At 35.2% G+C, this 21,581-nt stretch overlaps 1 protein-coding gene across 6 annotated transcripts in view; it reads left to right on the plus strand.

Annotated features, from left to right (window-relative positions):
• LOC118263306 (proton channel OtopLc) overlaps window positions 1-21,581 on the plus strand; it is a 67,362-nt gene that overhangs the window by 17,240 nt on the left and 28,541 nt on the right. For 2 of the 6 annotated variants that reach the window (XM_035575206.2, XM_035575211.2), the window contains exon 1: window positions 8,099-8,395. The exons of 2 other annotated variants lie outside the window; for them this stretch is intronic. The gene's annotated coding sequence lies outside the window, so the exon portion shown is untranslated. Of the gene's footprint in view, window positions 1-2,241; window positions 2,421-8,098; window positions 8,396-21,581 lie in introns of those variants that run through there. 2 more of the 6 variants (XM_050705182.1, XM_035575209.2) reach the window with 2 other exon arrangements.

Here is a 21,581-nt window from a genome sequence, read left to right on the forward strand (position 1 = left end):
GTACGAGGTACGAAATCGTTTGAAGTAGTGAAAATGATGTAGTATAAAATACTGCCGCGTAAAGAAATGATGATGATGAATTGGAGTGCACTTTTTGCCTTTAACTTATGTGCAGTAGATAGGTATATGCAATTAAAATCTCAAAGAGTCTATAAGAGTAGCTGCAAAAATACTACATTCATAAAATAGTTTTATAAGAAGCCCTCTAGTAAAGCCAGACCAAGTCTTTCTCATAAAACAAATTCTCCGTCTATACCACTCATCGGTATTAGACGATGAATGAACTATTTCTATTCAACGGCGTCAGATGCAGTGTGGGACAATACTATTCCCGCATCGCCCACCCCCATATGTTCACCATAGTAAAGTAGTCTGCCATTGAACGTCTCGACAGATGTAAGAATTATATGGATCGATTTTGGACAATGGATTTTATTACATTCTTCTGTTCAATGGAAAGGAGAGTCCGCCAAGTTGAAGATGTGTTTAACTTTGGAACAGCAGTCTGTGTTTTGTGGATCATTAAAAAAAATATCTGCGCGAATGCGTGCGTCCTTTTTTAACGGTGAAAAAACATCAAAGACTCGTGTGAGGGAGTGTCAGACCCTTTTGCTGAACCACCTTGTTCTTACTCCTACTTTTCGAGCCGGAGCACCGGTAAACCCGCTAGGTTTACCGGGGATCCAGGTCTGCGTGCGCCTGAGCTATTGATAATGTAATTTGAAATGTGTTTTTTTGTGAACTTGTCTTACCTAAGCCATAATTGTAATCACAGGTGATGTCAGATTTTCTTAAGTAGCTACTAATTAATGTTGATTGATTTAATTAGTAAGTACTTACTATTGTTTTTTTACTTTAAATAAGTCGTAAGACTTCTGCCTCAAATGTCATTGTTCTCTTAGATTCTGCGCAATTCAAATCAGTGTGCGTTGTGTGTTGGAGTGATTTAAAGGTAATATTATTATTTATAACTTTACTTGCAATAGTTGGTAATTAACAAACTAACCATCTTTTTAGTACGATTTTTTATGGAATAAGCCGATAAACGAGCAGACGGATCACCTGATGGTAAGAAATCGCCACCGCCCATGGACACTTGAAACACCAGAGGAGTTACAAGTGCGTTTCGTGGATTAGGAATTGAAGGGCCGTTGGGGAATGGGAATTGAGAAGATTGGAAAGGTGGGTAGTTGGACCTCTACTTGTCAAGACGAATTGTAAAGTGTGTCCCTAATATTGATTTAGACAAATTTTACAATTAGTTAGAGTACTTATTGTTTATCGAAACGCATTACATAATTGGCCTATATCGCCTTTTGTGAACCAAACTGCGGACAACATCATAAATAGCGTGATATAATGTTATGTTAATTTAAATTGTAAATGTAACTCGAATGAATAGTTTCCAACAGTTTTATACAACCGCTTGTAAGTAAATAGTTTGTAGTCACGATACTGTACTACCCGCCCTTGTATAAGTTAACAGGTTAGCAGTTTTTAAGTATAAGGTATTAAGTAAGGGCGTGCTGCGTCAGTAATACGGATTAACGCGTACTTTTGTTTTGAAAGGTAGTGCCTAATTGGGTAATGGAATAATAAGTAGTTGTTTATTTTCGAAAATTAGTTCTTTACGTCTGTATATTACGCAGCTTTAATTTCTTTATTCTTATTATAATAGAGTTGTAAATTAATAGGCATGAGTTAAGTTGTTATGAAAAGGTTTTATACAAATACAAATAATTTTGAATAGATAAAAATAAAGAAATAATTGAGCAAGCATTTAAGATAAAATAAAAACAATTAAAATTCTACCTATAAAATCCATTTAATAGTAAGTCTACAATACAACTTGGTATCATTAAAAGCATGCGTTAAAATTCTGCCATCTATTAAAACGATAACAAAAGAACATCCTGTGTGGCGTACACCATGTCGTAGAACAAACATCTTGCATTAATTTAAGATCATAAACTCAGACAGGATCAAACTAAAGAGAATCAGCTCGTGCCACTGCATAACCATGAACCAACGGTGTTTATACACTTCATTAAAAAAACAAATGATAGACGAGGCATATCCACATACACCTAGCCCGAAGTCAAAAGACGAACGCAGCGGAAACAGCCGAGCGTGACCCGAAGTTACCCGAATGTTTATGGTGGATTTTTTGTTCCTTCTCTCTCTTTCACTATAACAAAAACACCGTAGTTCAAAGCTCAAAGCTCTTACTAGTTCGCCGCGTACAACGAACGTGTTCTTAATATTTTGTTTATAATTTATATGTGAACACAACATAGCGGAACAAACCAGTGTTTATGCTTATAAATTAACGATTCTTTTGTAAGAGTGTTTTGTGAATTCGTACCTAAGAAGAGTGTTGAAAATTAATTTTGTTTTTGTTATTGTGAAGTTTTCAAAATGTAAGTAAATTAGGTTAATTTATTCTTGTTTATAGTTTATTGATGTGATGGTATAGTTTTAATGAATGCCACGTTTCTATTTAAAGTATTTGATGGCTAGTTGTACTGTGTGAATTATTCTCGTATTCAGCACATATGTTTTAGTTAGTCATAGTCACTTCCTGTACATTTTGAGGCGCCTCTGACTTACGTTTATTGATTGCGGTTGTTGTTTTTGATGATGGATTTTAATTTTAATCAATGGCTTACTGTTTGTAAGAATGAAAGTCATTCTTTGTTTGTAGTACTTAATTACTACTTGGTTGTAGTTATTTTACTACGGGTTCCTTTCCTAGTTGTAACTTTTAAAAATATCTCGTATTTAATTGAATTAGTATTAATTACTAGTTGGTCCGGCTAACTTCGTATCGCCTTAAAAAAAATCTCACCTTTCAAATCTTTCCTGGACGTCAACAAATAATAATTTAAAAATTTGCCAAATCGGTCCAGCCGTTCTCGAGTTTTAGCGAGACTAACGAACAGCAATTGAATTAGACAAGATTATCTTCTAATATTCTACGTTAATTTAATTAATCAGTATGCAAAATTAATTAACATTTTAAATTGAAATCTAATTACTGTATTGACGAAAAAAATCGAATCATAACGATAGGTCAACGAATTGGTAGCTTTTGTGCTAGAAGAAATGTAAATAAACATTATTTTAGAACGAATTGATTAAAGACCGTAGCGAGTTCTATTAGTTTAAAATGGGAACAGGTCATATCTAAATGTGTGTAACTAGATTTGATGTTGTTACTAGGTAGACTTTATTTCGAATAGAAATGGATTTTGGTACACCGCTTATTGTTGACCGATAATCCGATATCGGTTGGAACTTGAGTTCGGACCTGTGTTCAATTTCCGCATTAAAGTGTATATCTACAATAGTCGGTCGCTTCAAATAATAATTAATCCATATCACAATTGATATCAACCAAATACCTTTAGATTTATGTAGAATTCAGATTCATTCTATTGAGTTTTGTCAAAAATCTTGATCGATTCAAACGTTTTTCATTCGAAAATTGAGATCAATCTATTTTTTTTTTTAAAAAACAACAATTCCCATTATTCAAAGAATAAAAATCCGGACATAAACAGACAAATGAATGCCAGCTCAGACCGCAAATGTGAATACATCACGTTCCTTCCACTATCATAAACACGTAGCACATGAACTGCCTAGTTTTACGGTAGCTCCAGTTAACAGCTTGGAAGTCTGCCAGCCCTTTAAACGAAGCAGTGTGAATAAGAGGCTGTTACTCGAGCAACAGTTTAAGTACCAACAAAGAAGAATATTTTGCTATGAAAGGAGAATGAAAGAGGTCGTATTGGCAAGTTATTGATACTCACTGCTGTTGGCGTGTACTGGCTGGAGAGAGAAGCTACTTATATTTTAATCAACTTAAAAAAAGAAGGTTCTTAGTTTGATGTGCCTATGTATGTATGTATGTGTGCGATTATCTCCTGTTTAGCTGAATCGATTGTAATGCGAATTTTAGCATAGTGTTTTTCATACCCAGGAAAAGTATTTAGGAATATTACCTGAATTAAAAACATAGAGGGAATAAAGAAAAACACATTTCGCTTCTTTAAAAAAGTTTATGCTTTGATCACGCATGCTATGCCACGGTGAACAGCTACTTAGTTATAATATACATGTGAAAGGTTATAAATGTTATCTATTCTATGGAATTAGTAATATATCTGGACAAATGGATAAGACAGTTATGTCGAACATACATTTACCTATGCAACACTTGTATACATTTAAATTGCATATTAAAAACTCTTTCCAGAAACCGGCTACTCAATTGCTGTCTCGATAAAATAAATGTATCTATTATACATTTATAGACTATCAGTTTTATAATAGCCGATTATTATAACGCCATATTTTTTCGTTTGATACATTTTAATTAATTCATTTAGAAACAACATGTTCAATTTAGTTTGACACGCATAAATCTGTTGGTTGATTGAATTATGATATTATGCTTTTAGAATAATAGTTTAATTTATTATTGCCAATGGGGACGTTGAATTAGATAATTCGTTTCTTTTGGAGATATTTATACCTATAGTAATTCTTTAATCATAGGGCACCAAATCTTTTTAATTCTGCTTTGTTTGTGACCAGTTTCATATGTAAACGTGGTGTAATTAACACAGTAAGTTGGTTAATCCACCACACATGGGGGTGATGCGTTTATCGATGGGTTTATCAAGCCTCCTGCTAAAACAAAACAGGAGTAGGAACAGCGTGGTTTTTAGTCAGTAAGAGTCTAACACTCCCCCTTGCTTCGTCCAAGGCGAGAGAAGCCATTAGACGACATTCCCTTAAAAAAAGTTAGTAAATTCGACTCAGGCATAAGAACTAAAAGTCACATAATTTCGATTTTTTATTGCTCAAATAGTCAGTAGGAACATTTCTGCTGCTGAATAGTTTGTACATACTCAATTTGTATCAGTAGTAGGTAGAGAGTGAGTCTATTTACCACATACCAAGACAAATAGATACAATCTTTTTACACACACAAAGGTATTTGCACATTATGAAGCAATAAAACAGTTCCCGCGAGTACTTACTTTGATTTGTAGTACATACGCAGGTATGTGTAAGTACTTTCTACACGAATACAAACAACATTGTGTACAGTACATTAAACTTTTATGGTCCATGCTCTACATCTCAGAGCCACCTCCCATTTGTCGCCAAGCATGAGAAAGACGTCGGTATTAGTCGCACTGTTAAATATATTGTATGTTTTGAAAGAGTAATTTGAGTAAGTGATCTATTAGTAACTAAATTTAAGTGTGGGAGAGCCATGCTTCGGTACGAATGGGCTGGCTCGGCCGAGTGATACCAGGCTTCAGAAAAACTGACGTGAAATAACCGGAGACCCAATTCGGGGAATAGAGAATCAAGGAATCGGGGAATAGAGCGCGTTCGGCGTTCTGATTGGTTGGTTTATTTGAGCCGGCCAATCAAAGCGCGTTTTCGTTTCGATTACTTTAAACGTAAAGCAAACTCGTACTAAAGGTACAGGTATCCCGTACTACATATATTATCTTCATAGTTCCCTTGATAGGCTTTAATCACACAGCTAAATGTTCTCAGATTGCAAGCGGGAGAGAATCCATGTTAATTCTGAAACCCTAGGCTTTATCCTTGGTAATCCAAGCCCTTCAATGCAAATCGCGTGAGGTATAGACGTCTAGACATGCTGAAAAAGGATATTTACTATAGGTTCCTCTCCTAGAAAATATAGCATGGGATAAAATATTAACTGGGACAAATCTTTATTAAGACCTTATACTAATGTTACTGCCGCACTAAGAGACCTTTAATGATTACTTAAAGTATTCCTTACTAGCGATTCAAGAAGCTCCATTCGTTACTTTTTGAAAAATGTGTATGTTTACAATTTTTCTGATAAATTTTTCAATTAATAATTGTATATTAGCGTATGTGGTTTTCACATACGCTAAATGCAGAAACACAAATGATAGAACTTTTTCATAGTAATACATATTTTTTCATTAACAATACGAAAGAATCCTATGTAATAAGGTTCGAGAGTCGTATGCAAACATATATTAATATATAATATAAATATTAACATACAAAATTACCTGACTACGTGTAAACTTATAATTACTTTTAACACGAGAAACTTTCGTCTGTCATAAGTTGTAAAGAAACTTGGTGATACTTCGCAAATTGATATCGTAACACGAAATCATTATAATTGTGTAACATGACTTGTATTTTGGCGAAGGTAGATCTCTGCCTACACTTCATGGAAAAAGTTATGTTAAAGCTAAGTAAGGCTTCATTATACGCCTACGTCTGATTTTTATAGTTCACTTATCAAAGCTGTTATTATCGAAATGACTAGACTCGTGTCGTTGTTACATTATTTTATTTTTGGTCATTACTAAAAAGTATTAGGAATCAAGATACTCAAGAAGTTTCAATTTTTAAATGTTTCCCTTGCTACTGGAACTCAACATGTTTCAATGATTTTTAAATATATTTTTCGCTACGGGCTCTCTGTATGACTTGAAACTGATCGAGATACTTCGTCAAACTGTAACCGTGACTAAGCTGTAAAATATCATATGTAACGAAAGAATGAAATCATGTGTAACATATAAGGTACTATATTGATTAGAAATATTGTAAAAAAACGTATGATAAGGGCACGGACCTCTTGGTACGTTTCCGACGAGACTCTTTTCGACTACGAACTAGTATAAATAGAAATAAAAAAGAATAAAAACATATTAATGTTAAGACTGCCAACGAAAATCTGTTGGAGACAAATCCTCTGCTAGCGACGGTCACTTTTGTCCCCCATGGCGTTTAATGTGTTAATTTACTTCAGGTTTAAATCGTATTAGCGAGTAGTGAGTCGTGTTCTTTCGCAGCCACACTACCGATCACAGGACAATAGACCTAGCTTGTACAATTCCACCCCTCGTTTAATGGTACAAAACAAATGAATATAATTTCCCCGCCACCTCACAACTTGGTAGCACGCCAGCCACGTAGATTGGCCATAAGTTCGACACTTTGACACTGTTTGGCGACACACCAGATCCAATTATTGTTTGCTTGTATGGGTGTACTGTTTCACCCATTTGTTTTACATACATATGGGTTCTGTTTTGTTTGGAGTCATGTAACTTTGTTCAACGTGTTGCATATAGTTCGTTGTGATTGTTTCTAGTTTTTAACTTACAATTAGATTTAGGCATTAGAGATTTAGGTAGAATTTTCTTCAATTTAAATCTTATATGCCTTAATATTACTTATTACTTACTTAATCTTGTGTCAATACTTCCTAGCTAATGCTATTAATTCTAAGTCCGAGCAGTGATTATGACGGCATGTCAACACGTATTTATGTATGTGTATGTGTGTCATGTAAGTAAACCCATTAGCGTGCAACGGGGCCATGCATCGGCCATTACGGGGAACGCGTTTGTTTGTACCGATCGTTATTCGTGACGATTCCTAACCTACGTGTTGATTGTTTACCGAACCATTGTCAGTTGTCTTGTGCCCTCTGAGTTCTTCAAATAACTGTTACTATCACCTTTAAGTTTCCGTTAAGCAGCGTCCCATCGTCATTCAACTTCTCCGACCTGTTACGTCGTTTCCATAATGACGATGGAACCCAATTCTCACGAAATGAAAGTAAAACACGAGTCGGGACAAAAAATTGCTCCTCGTGACACGAATACTTAGGAATGTTACATAAAACTCGATGTGTCGTTAAGATAATTTTCCTTAAATGTAACTTAAAAATCTACCCTCGTTTTGCTTTGAATGTTTTTTCGGAAAAATAAATAAAACGTGTAAATTAAATGATAACTTAAAACGAATCATAAACTTTGATACGAGTATAAACAAGATTGAAACGATTTGTCAAATTGAAGGCTTTCAGTTTACGTAGCAAAAGCTATAAATGCTAGACGTCTGATTCAATTAGATATGCACAGAAAAAACTATGCAACAAAACAATCCCACTCTACGTCGCAGTTAAAATTGGATTGTGTAACAAGGCTAAACAGACTTTTTTGTGGGCGCAAGTGAAGCGAAGTTGTCCGCGTACGGAGCGTACAGTCGGCGCGGCGCGGTTGAAAGGCACCCATCTCGGTTGAATAGCGGCCCAGCCCTCAGCTCGCTATTTGCAGAACAATGCAGGCTTGATGTGCGCACGCCGCTACCGGGAAAGCGCGGAGGGAAAACGCGCGAAGTCGCCAGTCTCGGCCCGCAAGTGCGACCGGCCGCGCGCCGAAGCACGCACGACGCAAGCGCCCTGGCGCTCGACGCCACGCGCCGCGCTCGCCGCGGCGTTACGTTTTCCGAATCGACCGCAGACAGCAACTCTGCCACCGTGACAGATTTTCAGTGTCAAAAGGTTGGTGACCCCACTCTAGTGCAACCAAAATACCACCCAAACCCAAGGGTGCAAAGCCTGGTTTCCTTCCTCCCGCCCGTTTGACATCTGCTACTATGTGCAATAGTAATTTCCTCGTGCGCCGCAAATGTCAAACGCTCTCGTTCGAGCAGGAAATGATGTTATGAAGGATTGATTTGTTTCCCTATTAAACACTGAAGATTGAAATAACCAATTTACTATTTCAGACTAGATTTACTGGTTTAATTTCTGGGCTGCTTAATTCAAAGTAATTTTAAGATTTAATTGAATTTAACATTCTTTTTAACAGGTTCACTCGTATTTATTTAAAAAATATTTATGCTATATTACCACTGTACGTACAATAATACAAAGAAGTTTCGGAAAATCAGATCCTATTTTTTGCAGGATGTGCGCAAAAACTGAGCAACCGAATGTCCTTGACCCGATTAGAAGGGAAATGTCAGAGAGAAACGAATAATTTCATTGTCAGCCACTGATCTTAGGTTTTTAGTGAAGAATAAATAAAATATCGGTAAGATCGCTCAAGATCTTGCTAATAGCCGAATCTGTGAAATATCGATGACAGCCGTGACGCGACGGTTTATTCAACAAGCTCTCACCCTACTTACCTTAAGATCATAACTCCGTTACTCCCAGAACTTTTACCAAACAGTTTAACGCATAAAAGGGTTCGCTGCGATCTAATTTTAAGCATAATCGATAAACCTATCACCGATCGCTTCCCAGAACATATCGAATCAGCAGTACATCGTAATATTTGAAGTTCTCCAGCTCGTAAAAAGAAATTGGTTACTGCGACCTAAATATCGAGTCTTAAAACTGAAATTAGATTGCGTTAATGCGTTCAGTAGGAATATAAACTGCGTACCAAACACGCCAAGGGATATGTCATGCCCCAGAAATAATAGCTCGAGCTATGCCACGTACCAAAGTTTGGATCGATGAGATCATCGCATGCAATGACATAAGACATCATATTTAAATGCACATAATTGTGGAATAAGAAATAACGTAATTTGCGTGAGAATTAAGCGTGTGGGGAACAAGTGGTTTGGTAGTCAGTGCGCTATTATCAAACCCAAGGTTGAGTTGATCTTATTGTGCAATAGTAAGACCTGTCAATTACTACATTATGCCTCCATAAAGAGACATGATTGCTGAATAACGTATTACTATATAATTATACCTGTTTATATAAAAATAAATCATTGAATGCACTGTTGAATGTTCTTGCGAAACATACAATTGAGATGTTTTTAACATTGTTTTTGTTTTAAACTAAAACTATCCTTGAAATTATAATACAAAGTATTGCAAGGATTATTATTATTTTATTCTTAGTTAAATATTTATACAATAATTTACTTAGTATTTGTATAATGAACTAACAATGCGTGCATGTGTTCGGAATTCTCCTTTTTTGAAATTCGAATTATGTTTCTTTTATTTGAATGGGGTCAAATGTTCGGCTCTTAAATATAGGTAATTGGATATTATAATCTACTGATTGGCACTGTTCTTATATTCTTTTTTTAAATAATACTTGATTGTAAACTAGTTGCTACTAGCAAATTTATATTTATTGTTTTTTTACTCTTTTATCTCTATGTACATTCTCTGATTAATAGGGTAGACGAATTTAAAATATGGTATAACGGTAATTTTAAAACATTAGACACGTATTTTTTATTTTATTACGGAAACAAAAACTTTCGAAGATATATCGATTTGTAATATCACGCGACGTCATTCCTAGGTATATTTTATACGTAGAAATGACGCAATTTTCTCTAACTGGCGGATTAAATAGATTTTTAATTTTCATTTCCCGTCAGCATCCCTATTGTAATCTTGCTGTAACGGATTACCTGTATTTTACTACCGGTTATGTCCATTAGTATTTTACTTTACAGATTGTCGTATTATTAAACGATGGCATATTGTATGTAAGAAGACTATTATTATAACACGAGAGCAGATGTAACGAAACAAAAGGTTATCTACCCTGGTATTTAACGGAACGTATAGTAAATATTTTGGTTGCCAATGTGTTGTGCCAAAACCTTTCAATCACAGTGTAATAAATCGAATTATTGTTACAGCCTGTCAATTACTACGGCCACGCTCTTGACGTAGATATTAAATTAATAATACTATGCACTGTTACAAATATATTGTATGCTGTCATTTATCTATAATAGGTTTTTTTTGAGGGGTGAAAATCATCCATTGTCTTCTCTCACCTTGGGCGAAGCGGGAATGAATTTCAGACTCCTACTGACTAAAAACCACCCGTTCCTTCTCCTGCTTTGAGCCGGAGCCCCGATAACCTGTAACGTTTTCCGCAGTTCAGGATCGGGCATCAGCCCTAACGCGCCCCATCTGTGATAGTTTGGCTCTTTGAATATTACATGATGAAATTCAATAAACATAATAATAAGACGCCCAATAACTAATAAACAAAGCCAAAGTAAATAAAAACAAAAGAATAAATACACTTCTGTTCACTGACAGGTTAATCACGATTTCATCGTAAATGTCATGTCAAATGCACTAACAGTACTAGTTGCTACTGTTTGACAGTTCAATCAAGTTCACTGACATTCAATTTGACAGATCAAAATTGACATCGCATTTAGAACATGATGTGGTGATCACAATATTATGGTTCTTTGACAACTCACAACAAATGGCATGGCCAGATAAGTAAGTGGAGAGTATAAACTCAATAGAATATGGACACATACATATATGGTACATCAAAATTTAAGTCTTATTTCTATTATCTCGTTGAACTAGTGTTTAATTGCAAATTTTTGGGTGAGGCGAGAGGAAGTGTCAGACTCTTATTGACTAAAAACCACACCGTTCCTACTCCTGCTCTTCTAATCGGAGTTTGAGGACGCTTAGTTGCAGTTTAACTCTGGATTAATAATTAGAAAAATAACTCATGAATTTCTTTAGTAATTATGTTTTTCCTCATACTGTACGTATAAAAACACAAAACTGCCAAACAATCACTCATATTAATATTAATTTAGGTATATTTAACAAAAAAAAATACACCTAAATTAATATGAGTGATGTAGCAGTTATGGAACGCAATAAAATTAATCAATACTTGAATGCAAGTCTAATGTAGTGTTCATATCTATTAATAGTTCTTACAAACAAAATAGATATACAGAAACATATTACATTCTAAAACGAGCAATTGCATTATATATCTTTTAAAATGTTTACAGAGAATTGAATTCTCTGTCTAAACGATAAGGCGATATATCGCGTGACAAATTCGTATAAAATGACACATGTTTCTGTTGATTTGGAACAAACCTATATAATAAAAAGTGGAGTTCCAATTACATAATGTAAACACCCGTTAAATTTATTACTGCATTAGGTAACACACGCAATGTGTTAAATACTATAGAATTAATTAATTACCAGAACAATTTTATTAAGGACCTGTGAATTATTTTACTTTTGTTTAAGAACCAGACCTCATTTTACCTTGTACGTAACGGTATAAATACCCCGTTTCTTATCATAAAATTTTTGTCTTCTTGTCTTCAATACTTTCAAAGAAGCAAAGAGTACGGTAGAAATATTTAATATTTTATCTCCTTACGAAATGAATCGTGAAAGTCATCAAAATCAATGACCCAGTAACTTAGAACCACCAATTGATCTCTAGAGTACCCAATAACAATATTAGACTGATAATATCAACAGATATCAAACCGAAACCATCTGTTGCTCTTATGTAATAAAAAACTGCGTTCCGTCTCCATAAACCAAATAACCAATCTTATATGAAAACATAAAAATTACATAAAACCAGCCCGCGTAGGATTCGCGCGCTCTCCGCCACTTTTTGTAAATAAGGCCTATTCGAGTTCCATTATTAAAGCTTCTGCGTAGGCTGGCCAGTGATTATACCTAGCGTGCTATGCTAGTTTCCACCTTAAGGCTTTTTGACACAGTTGATTATCCCTTGTTAGGCTGAACTAAAGGAATGATCAACAGGCAGGTGAAGCGCTTTGAAAATCCTGGCTTTGCTTTTGAACAGCGCTTGCAAGTTTTATAAAGTCTGGATTTAAAAAATTGTAGGCATTCCCCGCGTCTGTTATTGCTCTAACTTATTTACTATGAATAGCTCGCCCGGGAGTTTTAACGGGGAATTCATTTTATCTTCTGTACACAATTTTCCTCGCTTCGAAGAAATGTTTGAAAGGCGACTTCTTCCAGGCGTATTTATGCTTCAATTTAATGACTTCAAGCCACAAATTGTATGCGAATCACGTCTCTATAGCTACAATTTGATTTGAAGTGAGACGTTTTTATTGTGTTAGACTGTTTAGGTTATTATTTCATGTATATTTCCAAAGAAAATAAGGCATTGACGAAGAAGATACATTTACATATATGTGAGCAGTAAAGGGACAGATTTAGATCATTAGTTATTATCTAGCATAATTTGAATAACCAGCCCAAGGTAAACGTTAAGGATGCCAATAAATATGAAACGAACGTAGATATTAGTTTATTGTTTCTTTTCTGAATATATGAAATGATAACTGTCCCTATGGATAAAAACATTACTCTAGCTAAGAAAACTTTTATTCACCATCAATATCTGCACCAGCCCCATCAATATATATAGCAGCATCAGAAAAACCCATCTCAACCTTCGTTTTATTTCCACTCCCGAGGTCCGTCACCCGTCCTTTACATACGTGGGTAGCTCTAAAAGCACCCAGACTTATTTATGTCGTACAACACAACCCTTTGAAGTGTACTGCAGACAGAGAGGTACCTAGCCATAGCTAACGAGCCGCTTTTATTTTTAATTTTTCGGCACCGTAAAATTAGCCTTTGACTCTGCTCACAAAATCCAGATTAAAAGGTAATAAACTGAAATTCTCTGAAAGAAATTTCGGTTGGCGCGGTGGCTGGGTAACCGTTCGATTCCCGCACAGAGCAACTGTTTGTAAGATCCACAAATTGTTGTTTCGGGTTTAGGTGTCATGTGTATGTAAACTTGTACGTTTGTAAACGCACCCACGGCACAGGAGAAAATACTAGTGTGAGGCAACGGTTAAAAAAAAACTGAAATAGTCTGTTGATTATGTTTTGTATAAGCAATATGTTAGATGTGTTAATTATGAAAGATAGAGTCGTATGTTTTATATTAAAATAGTATTTATTAAATGCAGTCCAGGATTTAATTATAGAAAATTATTGCTACGCGGTTAGGTGACTTTGATGTTCTTTCCGCTCTAATTATAGTCTTATAAATCTTACTTATAATTTGATGACCGTACAAACTAGATATAAAATAGATGAAGATGCTTGTTTTATTTACGTTTTGACTTCTATATCATTAGTTAGCACTTGAGTCTAATGCGACTCGTAGTTTGGTAATGATTTTGACTCTTGTAGTCATTGTAGTAATATCTTATAATCTCAATAGCAACAATTTCAATCCAATGATTTTTAGAGGCTAGCTTCTATAGTAATACCTGTATCACAATAGGAGTAATAAAGTATCAGAGAAAATGTGGGTGTATGAGTACAATACTTATAAATCCGTTATTCCTTACGGGAACCACACGCGATGTGGTATAATATAAGATCTGCTTTATCTTTGTATAGAAAGTATATACCTTCCTATATTATAGCGGGGTTCTGGTGTTAAAGTATGGGTAAACAAATTGATCAATCGACCGAAGTGGACGCGTTCACCAAGAGAAAATTTCCGTCCAAGCAAACTCTAGACGGCTTTGAAAATTTACGACAGTACACAGACTGTAAAGATCAATAAAATCCTTGATACAATCTGGGAGCACTCTTTGTACGAAATGACCAAAGAAATCCATAAAAGAAACCCTTTATATGCCTTCAAAGGGGACATCAAAAGAATTATAAGCTGCTTAATACTCTTGTAATTCTATACATTAAAAGACTTTTAGAATCACACATACATAGAGACAATGCTTGTTTAAAACTCATTCGAAAACTAAATCTCGTTATAGAATCAGAACATTTGTCTGTAGTGGATACAGCCGCAGGGAATACTCTACGCTTTAAACTCATGGATTTCAATAAATAATTTGTAGCCAGTAACGATGTTGGTGTTACTACTATTAATAGTCAGGAAGTTTAGAATAGGCTGGGTCATAAACAAACACTATCTGATGGATGTGAACCACAGGGCCGGCGTACATTCGTGTTTCTTAGAAATTTAGTTCAACAATAATTAGATCGACCTACCAAATGTACTGTAGACTTCCGACTTTTGAAACATTTAGGTTATTACCCCTTCAATTTCAAGATGAAAGAAAAATGCTAAAAGTCTTATTCAATCATCAGCCTACGCTTGTTTTAAATTAATGGAAATAGGTTGCTAACACGTGTAGGCGATGGGTGGGCAACCTGCCTTCATATTATTGCGATATAGAAAACCAACACGCATAGACAACAAATCAATGAGGCTAACGTAATAAAGAAAGACAATGTAATAAATTCGTAAAAAGTCGAGATCAGAATTTTGGAATTGAAAGCATTTTTCAGAAGCATTAATGTGATAAAAGAAACAATAAATACTAATGTTTTGAAACTTTAAACCAACAAAATGATGAAAAAACAACAATATTTGTTCCCTACAAACTCGTAGAATCTGGCACGGTTGTTGGAGCTATCAAAATATTGTAGGATAACTAATAAAACTGCACGGATTTAGCGTAGCAGATGATACAATCTGACATTCGACCTATTTTCCGACCAGTTTCACAGATATAATGTCAACATTTGTACAGACATTTTAAAACGAAAACAAAATAAATATCGCCAGATACGTATCCTGTATGACTCATTTAATGGGTACGGTAATAGAAAAATTATATATTTGACTGTGAGTACTTCAGTCCTATATTCATTCTCATTCTATTGACTGAAGGAAATGAGACAAGGAAACATCTCAGAATTAATGGTCATTCTATTAATGACTTCTCTTGTTTTTTAAATTACTGCTTTTATTTTTGGCCGGATCTTTTTAATATTCCAATTTTTGTTTTTCATCATCATTACATCTAAAGAATCAATAAAATTGTTTTATAATCTATCACATACACACACCTAAAAAACCAATTGTTTTATAAACTATCACACTAATATTATAAATGTGTATCTTTGACGGTCATTCACGCTGAAACTGTTCAGCGGATTTTGATGAAATTTGGTATACAGATAGGGTATGAGATAACTTGAGTGATATGATATCTACTTTATATCCCACGGAAACGCGAGCGAAGCTGCTGGCAGAAGATAGTCTCAAATAAATCATTATTTTTAAATCTGACTTATTCTATACGTTGTATATTCTTTTTATAGTACGATCACAGCTTTATAGAACCTGTCCTAGTTTTATTATTTTCTCCACTTTTCCTAATTAAATCACGGGCGACGAGTTGTAAGATCATTCAATTACTCGTTTTCTCTCTAGTTTCCCACTTCGCTTTAACACGAATCTGCAGTGCTTTTATTTTATTTAATTCGCATGCTAAAAATACCTTTATAAGTGGAATAAAAACTAAAAATCTATTGTATTGTTATTATAGCCTGAATTTCTGCAAAGTAAAGCCTGATTCTATTTTATATATCATTCATTTCCAATTATTTTATACCTTTGACTTTATAGGTATTCTAATATTATGTATACAAAACAAAATTGATGTTTCATATGACGCTAAAAAAATTATTTGATCAACTGGTTGTTGGTTTTTTACTAGGTTTGATATCTTCGTGTTTGGAAACAATATTTTGTTATACATTATTTGTATTATTAGGTATAGGATTTTAAATTTACTTAAGTATTTCTTTTTTTAACTTGAATCTGTTCTTTTTTAGCGTTATTTTAAGTAAAAAAGGTTTCTATGTTGATATTTCTGTGTCTCCTTAATTTCATACTTTATAAGTAACTAGCTTTCCGCCCGCGGCTTCGCCCACGTGTAATTCCGACCGATTTACGTGATTCTTTTTTTGTTCGGTAGAGTATACTTTCAAGTTGGTCCCGTTGTTACCTAGTCAGGATCTGATGATGGTATTCCAGGGAAATCAAGGGCAAACCTTAAATTTACAGGCAATTACGTTTTTGACAATTTCATAGATCTGTTTAAGTATTTGCGTCTGATAGTCATCATCCCATGTGAATGAGCTGATGATGGAAGGTACAACTCCTCAACGGTTAGGAGTTAAAAGAAAATTCTTACGAAGTTATACGTACATGTGAGGCTATTAGGTTGACCTGATAATAAAAAGTAAATCTCATTAACGTTAAGAATTTAGGTGAAAATGGATGCGGACAAATTTCGTCTCTTCACTTGTTTCCTTTTAGCTGTTTGTATGGGTAGTGTTAACACAAAATAGGGATTTAAAGGCGTGATGTTATTAATGTTATGCATGTATGTACATAATTATGTATGTTATTATGTATGTTAAAGAGACGACTGAAAGTTGTCATACAAAGTCTTTTTTTAAGGATGGGAAATCATCAAATGACCTCTCCCGCTCTGGGTGGAATGGAAGGGAGTGTCAGACTTTTACTGACTAAAACCCACCTCGTTCCTTCAGTTGCCCTTTGCGTTCCGGGGCCACGGTATCTCGTTAGAACTTTCCCGCAGCCCCGGCTCAGTTTATCCCGTTTCCCCCCTTTGGGGGTTGACATTTCAAAAATCCCTTCTTAGTGCTCACTTATGTTACTAAAGGAACCTCTGTTCAAAATCTCAGACTCCTATACCGAGCGGTTTCGGCTGTGCGTTAATAAATCAGTCACCCAATCGCACCCCTAAATCACGATTGGAGGGTAGTTTGAAAAAACTTATAATGTCAAACATATTTACTTGCCTATGTACGTGTTCATGCCAAGTTTCAAGTTTATAAACCCAAGGAATAAGATTTTTCATAGAAACGTTTTTACCCCTTTCCCCCCCTTGGGGGTTGAATTTCCAAAAATCCTTTCTTAGTGCTCCCCTACATATCCCAAGAAACCTACATTCCAAATTTCAGCTGTCTACGACCAGTAGTTTCGACTGTGCGTTGTCTGTCAGTCAGTCAGTCAGTCAGTCAGTCAGTCACTCAGTAACGGAAGAGTTTTATATATATAGATATTCTGTCGGGAATCGTACATTTATGCAAAAATATAACTTGCTTTGCAGATAATAAATGCCAATTTTAGGCTATCTAACCTTCAAACAAATAGAAGTCAAATTCGAAGTTAATCTACCTATTTAAATATCAGACTTACCGATGCGTAACCTATTAATTCCCGTCATGACTATCAGACCCGCTTTGTGATTATAGAATCCACGAAACAATGTACTCGAAACTTGATGATAAACAGTAAAACCGAAATTTGTGAACATTATAAATGAATGCGGGTACTTAGGTACAGTCAGCCGAGTTATTCTGTATACAAGTAAAAAAAAAGATTGATTCAGAACAATCATAGTGACCATCGATTGGCTACTGAGCCAACTATGGTTACAAAAATATGGCTTGTATAGTTTATAGTTTAATTTAACAATATTTACCATCCCTGTCGTGTGACTGCATCGTCACACATTTTATTCCCGAAGGGGTAGACAGAGGTGCACCTTCACATTACGGCATGTAATGCTAATGTGCACCCACTTTCTACCATTTGTGTTTTAACACAGTCCCATGTAATAGGGGGTGAGTATCCCTGTACCTAGTTAATTTTCATATTATTGCCTGTACTAGCTACTCCCCCGGTATCACTTGCTAGCTCTTACTGATCGTAGCGAGATATTTTATAGTCTTCCTTAAATGGACTATCCAACACAATAAATTTGAACCCATAGTTCCTGAAATTAGCGCGTTCAAACATATGAATAAACTCTTCAGCTTTATGAGTATATAGTCCAGATAACTGGGCTGATTGTCCCTACGTTCGTGAAGGCGCACACAAATTATGGGCGTCTTCAATCTAGTTGTTATGCTAATGCCTCGAGGTATCCGCCATGCGACAAATAACATTATCGGTGACTCGACAGACCTCGCTTTGTTGCTAGCCTGTATGGTTATCAATTGAGCTTTTATTGTTAAAATATTCGATGTATTGAGGTTTTTGGAATTTGTGACTTTTGTCAGTTTTTTTTTAATTATGTTGACGTTCATGTTGTATATTTGTTTATATTTTCGTAGTCGTTGATCTGTCTAATTTTGATTTGCGTTGATTAATAAAAAGTTAATAATATAGTAACATAATTATTTGTAGTCGGTTACTACAGGTCGCTTTCAACCGAGGCCCATGTTCAGCAGTGGACGGCTTATGGCTGATATGATGATAATGATAATTTGTAGTAGAGTGTGAAATGAAGTCTAGATATTATAAGTTTACATATTTCACATTTTTCCACAGCCCAAGTTCACACATAAACCATACGACATGTTTGTGAATTTAAAACACCAAATTATGAAATGCGGAATACACAATTAATTTTCCGTGTACACGAAAGCTATGTGAAAGGGCTCTGTTTTGATCTTATCTCCATCAGTGTCCAGGCTTTTTGCCACCGCGATTGTTATCTGCGGCAGCCGTTGACATAGCCATTTAGCCTGCCCTTTGTTGAGCGCACGCCAAAGGCCGGCCATTTTCGTAATATCTACTACAGACTACAGACCACCTGGCTCCCACCGAGTTCGGTTTCGCCGAATCTTTTATTTTTATTCGACGACTCAGCACAATGTTTTTCATCTAGTCGTTTGTGAAAGCTTTTAGAAGTAACTCTGTTTCGGCGATCCAATTCTGTTCTTTGTGTAACGTTAACGTCGGGTTAGATTGACATTTTCATCTAGATTTCTTATATATCTTAGGGATGTTGATGAAAATGTGTGTAGGTTACCATCGATTCACAGTATAAGCGATATATACTAAGTAATGAGCGGAGATATGACGATTCATATTCATATAGTATCTATTTTAATAGGACTAACAAAGGCATTTCAAACTGTAATAAGTTTATATGGGCTTAATACTATCATTGATAATTTTGAAAAACTATTGAACGGTCTTCTAATTAAAACCAAAGTGAACAACCAGTACATTTACACGCTTCTTTATATCCAAACATGCAAACCTAAGACCGTTGGCTGTCGCTGCTCTTTGATCCAGCAATTCTTTCGTAACAAACCAACGACTAAGACCCTGGATCCCTTCTCAGTTGTCTACTCCCAGCCTCGCGTGTAATTCAATATCAGTATTAATTAGAGCAGCATGATTAACAGAATTGGGAGCAGTTCCACCGTTTCTGGAGCGTCGTATAAAGAACATTAATTTCCTTTTCTTCAGTGACGTGACGTGTTGTGTAGTGGAAACCAACCTAGTTTTGTTTCCGCATGAGTGGCTGCCTATTTGTGTGCGGATGTAGGATAAGACCTATTTATTTAATCTAAAACGTTGTATCGACACTTTGTATCTCCATACACGATCTATGTAGGTACCTATGTGTTCTATTTCTTGGATAATTTTACTTTTTATTGTTTCTTGTATATTGTGTTGGAGGAAATAGCGTAACCAGCTATCGACAACCCGTTTTGTTCAGAGTATTTGGAACATAAAACCATATTCACTGCAAAGATTATTTTTCAGTACATATTTTTTTATAAAGATTGAAATTTAGTTGAAAAAAGTCGACATTCCTAATCTAGATCAGTTATAAAGACCAAACCAAGAGCGTTCATCCTTAACCAGAAGGTCATACGACCACAAAGAACATTCTTCCAAAAATTCTCTCCGTACCCTGGTACCTAGTAGTTACTTACAAAACACTATACTCTCAACTACTTACACTAATATTTATCCTTGAAACAAGCCTAGAAGGCCGTGCAAATATTTGTCTCCAGCGGGGAGCGCCCGTAGGTACCTACTAAACTTCCCAATGATTTATGTACAGTACATGATGTTCCTCAGTACCTTTTACTGCAGTGCAAAGAGCCTTTCCTCTTTTTACTGTTGAAAGAGGAATAGTTTTATGGTTTGGGGTAAAAAGTAGTTACTTGACACTCCTTTTTTCGCTACCTTCAAGTTGATGTTGTCCATTTTCTTGTGTAGTGTCTTAAATTCTCAATAAAGGTTTATTGAGACTAGAGAAGTTTATTAAGAGAGGTAGGTACTTAAGTTGATTTCTTAACTAGGTAGTTTACAGTATGAGGGTGTTGTTAAACAATTGATCTAGTTATTAAGAGATTGACGTGTAAAAGAGTTACATTATAACCATATATTTGCAAAAATAAATATCATTTATCAATTGTATTAATTTATTTAATTAGTATTATAATGTAAGGTACGTTATTTTTACTAAATGTAATGGAAATGTAAAACATTTTAGTGATATAATTTCCAGGAATAGGGATAATTATTATGGGTATGAGTATTGTAACGCTTATTCATTAAGCAGTTTTAGGAATTAGGTTTTTATCATTATAACATAGCTGAATAATATTCTAAGAAGTATCATACCTTGTTATTTTTCAAACAAAGGTAGATTCTTCACTTCATTATGCGAACAAAAGATTGTTTTTCCACGTATTTTCTTATAAAAAGGTCCTTAACCAATAAGTAGGATAGTATTATGTAGGACGTCGACATTATTGGAGCTTAAGGCGCTTTGCACATGGAGCAACTTAAGTTGAGGAAACTATCAACATTTTAAAAGTTTCTTGTAAAAAGTTGATAGTTGCTATAACGTTTACGTTTGCCGCAATTTTATGGCAATCTGTGAGCAACTTTCATAACCGAGTTGCTAAATCTACGCAGCGATCAGCGTTCAGTATGACAATGGATATCGAAGAAGCAGCACTTGCTCTCATTTTATTACGTCGTCGCCGTCGACGGCAACTTTAAAAACCGGTATAATATTTAACAGTTGCTAGTTGCGGCAATTAGGAACTATCTTAGTCATCGATTACAGCAACTGAAAACTGTTGACGATTACCGGAACTCGAAACTCGAGTTGCTATGTGTGCGCGGTTCAATTGAAATATATGTAAACAGCTAGTTGCCAGTTGCCAGTTGCTCCAATAGTTGCTCCATGTGCAAAGCGCCTAAGGTACCTAAGTCTAATGGCTGTGTAACCTT

This window comes from Spodoptera frugiperda, chromosome 27, assembly GCF_023101765.2.
Source record: "Spodoptera frugiperda isolate SF20-4 chromosome 27, AGI-APGP_CSIRO_Sfru_2.0, whole genome shotgun sequence".
NCBI lineage: Eukaryota > Metazoa > Arthropoda > Insecta > Lepidoptera > Noctuidae > Spodoptera > Spodoptera frugiperda.